The sequence below is a fragment of the Spea bombifrons genome, chromosome 9 (assembly GCF_027358695.1).
Source record: "Spea bombifrons isolate aSpeBom1 chromosome 9, aSpeBom1.2.pri, whole genome shotgun sequence".
Lineage (NCBI taxonomy): Eukaryota > Metazoa > Chordata > Amphibia > Anura > Pelobatidae > Spea > Spea bombifrons.
The window spans coordinates 21066832-21070825 of NC_071095.1; the positions used below are offsets into that span (position 1 = coordinate 21066832).

Sequence of the window (3994 nt, forward strand, 5' to 3'; positions counted from 1 at the left end):
ACGGGGGGGGGGGGGTGTAAATAGAAAAATGCTAAAAAGTCGGCAGATACGGAGTAAAAATACATGTCACATGTTGATCTGATTAATGGAATTTGGGCGGTACAAAGTGATTATGCAAATATTGATTGTCAGCTGGAATAAACAGGAATAATTATTTTTTTTATATTTTTTAGATAATTATTTCCGTTGGTGTCGTCATTCCCTGGGTGAGCTGCCTGAGAGAAATTTTATTACATGATTCTTACCTTGATTTAGTTGGCTGTCATCTTCCTCTGGTTGGATTCGAACATTCACACAGCTTTAATAGCAACCGTTTCAGATATAAAAAGTCATCTGTGTAATAATAGTTCTGTGTAGGTTTAGATCAAATAAATCAGCAAATGAATATGTTGCTCTCTAGTTAGAAATGGGGTATTTTGTATGTTTTATACTGATAAGTAACACTTTATTTACAGGCAAGCTGCCCTTCATGTTACGATGGAATGCAGGATCTCATCTCGCTGCTGCTTCTGAATGATGGAAGGGGATTCCGCCGGGACAGGGATGTTAAACCGGATTAAGGTGCCAGCCGTGGAATATCTAAGCAGTCTCTCACTGCGTTAATAAAGTGGACGGGGGGGGGGATATAATGATGGGCGGCAGAAAGAAGAGCGGGCGGTTCATTGATTCATTATTAGATTTTCCAGTTTGTTGAGCAGCCTAAATGCCTGAGGTCGGGGTTGAACCCACAAACCTCTCATTAGCGGCACCGTTCCCTATGGACCGCGCCACAAGGTTAGTTGGCTGCGGCTGTTGGCTGCGGCCGGCGGCTGCGGGTTGGACTTGTCTTCTCTATTAGTTGGTGCTCAGCTTCATGTATCATCCATGTGGTAACCCAGCAGAGACACTTATTTGAACAACTCGCTAATAAAGAATTATGTATTAACAGAATCATGAATTCTGAATATGCTTCTGTCTCTGACCCCCAGGTGCTCACCGGCTGAGAACGCACAACAGTCCCTGAGGTCTTCTGCTAAAATGCCCACCGGAGCGAAAGGAACCAAGAGAAATCTCCCCATTGTGGATGTGAATCGTGCCTGAGTGATGAACGTCTCCCGAAATGCCCCATTTCTATTGGGAATCCCTCTGTCACCTTAAGAGTTTAGATGCCTGAAATATCTCAAAGATGATGCGTTTATAGTTCTATGTAAATAAAAAAATGTACTTTATCATTAAAATGAAGCTTCTTTTGTGTTTCTTTTGAGTTTCGTGTATAAACCGCAGCTTTTCAGTGAAACGTTGGGTGGTTTGGTGACGCTCGGCTAGTCTTGCAGTCTGGACCACATAAAATAATATTTTATTATAGAAACGCACGTTGATTTTCTCGGATCTTCAAGGGACAGTAAAATTCTTTGGGGGACTTGCAGTTGCGAGTTCGGACACGGAGAGTCACTGTCGACGTGTTGCTTGGCTGGGACGGAGGAGATAAATCCACTGGAGGGGTGATATAATATAACACTTTGACGCGTTTCTGAATTGCCATCCTCCAATATGACTGTAGGGAATATTTAACCCCATAACATAACCAAAGTTACATTATAGGAATCAGTACTCCACTCCACCACAAGAGGGCGATACACACAATTATCATTTATACAGTGCATATAATTACTGCAGTTATTTACAGTCCATACGATAAGAAGCGTTATTACTAGAACACACAGCCTGACGCCGTCACATTCTGTAATTATTACAAATAAGCACACGCAGACGGGGTTACTGCAATGATAGTTTATTGAAGCCAGAAACACCATCCTCTTTAGTTATACCAGCATTAAGAAGCTCCCGCCTGGTTTCTACTCTGTAACAGGACCAAGGACCGTGAAGTGTTAATGTTAAGCGATGTTCTGTTAAAAATATTGACTTTTCAAGGAAAATCATTACAAGGTAAGGAAATGGGAGAGCAAACCAAATCTGAGAGCAGCGCAAAGTGACACTGAAGCAGCAAATCCCAGTAACGCTCAGACCACTGGGTATAACGGGGGAGCCGGGGGAGCCAGCGGTATAAAGCGGGCACGTTGTGGGCGATGAGTCTATGTGTAATGCATTTTTACTTTCCTCTGTGACAATCAACATAAAAGAAGCCATAAATTGCCCATACAAGACCCTTTCATTCCCGCAATAACCAGCACATGGGTGGCAGGATGGGGGGGGGGGACAGGCAAATGCCTCACCCCAATCTCTATTCCAACATCCAAGCTTTTCTGCTGTCATGGCCCCCCCCACTACCCGTTCCTGGAGGAGATCCCCCAAATGACACCACGCCAATAACGACACCGCAGCCATGCGTGGTTGGAAATTGAATTTGCCGCAGCATTTATTCACCAAATTCTGCAACGTTTCTTCTATGCGTTAATACGTCCATCAATGGTTTTAATGAACAGGTAATTATATACTGATAACAAAACACCCTCAAACTCGATGGAGGGAACCTGGGAGCCCTCTGAACGCTAATCTACAAAACAACATGGGATAAACACGGTGGGTGACAGATCCCAACGCCGCAGCACCTCTCTCATTTTTAGGGGGGTAGAGAGGTTAGAGTCGTTCTTCGCTTGGTAGGGACTTCTCCGCCAACATACAGAATGTCCGATCCAGAAAAATAAATGTGTCCGAAGATCAGGGAAAAGCCAACAGTATCTACTGGGTTACATCAGTTCGTTATACTTAAATTTTTAACCCCTTGATGACAATTGCCGGTCGATAACGGCAATTGACGTGCCAGGACCGGCACGTCTTTAAACGGGTGCAGAAAGCGAACTATTTTCGCTTTCTGCACCGAAACGGCGTTGCTGTAATGCCTCGACCTCGAGGCATTCAGCAACGCCATGATCGGCACAAAGGGGCCATCTCTGGCCCCTCCCCGGGGCGTCAACATCCGCCATACTTTGTATGGCGGCGGACGCCCGTTTTAAAAGCGTTTAGGAGGCGATCAACGATCGCCTCCTAAACTTAAATGGTGTCGCTGGAATGCCTCGATCAGGAGGCATCCAGCGACACAAACACTTACCTTGGGATGGACTGTGACCGCTCCGGAGAGCGGTCACAGCCGCCGCTGCAGGTGATCTTCGCCATGTAAAAAAAAAAAAACAATAAAGACTAAAAAGTTCGCTAGACGGTCTCCAGACCCTCTAGAGAACTCTGGCTCCACTTGCAGGTTGAATACAGGTACTGCATTCAACCATGCAAGTCAATGGAGCTCAGCTTTCTAATCACAGTGTGATTAGTAAAAATAAATTAAAAATAAAATAAAATTAATAATAATTAGAAAAAAACAGTAAAATGTAAAAATAATTTCCCACTGATGTCACTATCAGGGGAACCTTCAAGTTGAAAAAAAATGTAAAAAAAAATGTAAAAAAAGGCAAAAAAATATATATATATATAAAAAATATATTTTTGTGAGCAAGTCCTAAAATTAGCATATTAGCTTAAAACAAGTCTCGCATGGAAAGAGTTAAAATACTGGAATATTAAATGCCCGTGGGGTGTCTACTTTTAAAAAAGGTATGATTTGATGGGGTAAATTGAATTGGCCGGGTTCAACAATGTCCCAATTAACACGGGGGGAAGGATGGCCACACATCTAATTTCCAATTAGAAAAATGCACACGTACCAAATGTGGCCTTTTAGTTCCCCAAAAAAATGACAAACCCATGCATGTGGGGTATCAGTGCACTCAGGAGATGTTGCTGAACACATATTGGGGTGTTTTGTGATAGTGACATATACGAGAACTTTTTAATTCATACCTGAAGTAAAATGTGTGTGACAAAACAAATGCAAAAAAATGACTACCAAAAAGTTTGACAAAGGCTGATGGTAGAATAAGTGCTTGGAAAGGGTTAAAATACTAGCATTTGGAATACCCTGGGCTGTCTAGTTTTCAAAAATATATGACTTGATGGGGTAAATTGCATTGGCCGGCTTCAAAGATACCCGAAATGGCACATG

The 3994-nt window shown here is 42.8% G+C and overlaps 1 long non-coding RNA gene across 1 annotated transcript; it reads left to right on the top strand.

Moving 5' to 3' along the window:
* The first annotated feature begins 448 nt into the window (after nucleotides 1–448).
* On the top strand, nucleotides 449–1217 carry LOC128504525 (uncharacterized). The gene is made up of 2 exons (XR_008355467.1): nucleotides 449–561; nucleotides 969–1217. It is a non-coding gene; the product is annotated as an uncharacterized LOC128504525 (long non-coding RNA).
* Nucleotides 1218–3994: the final 2777 nt, after the last annotated feature.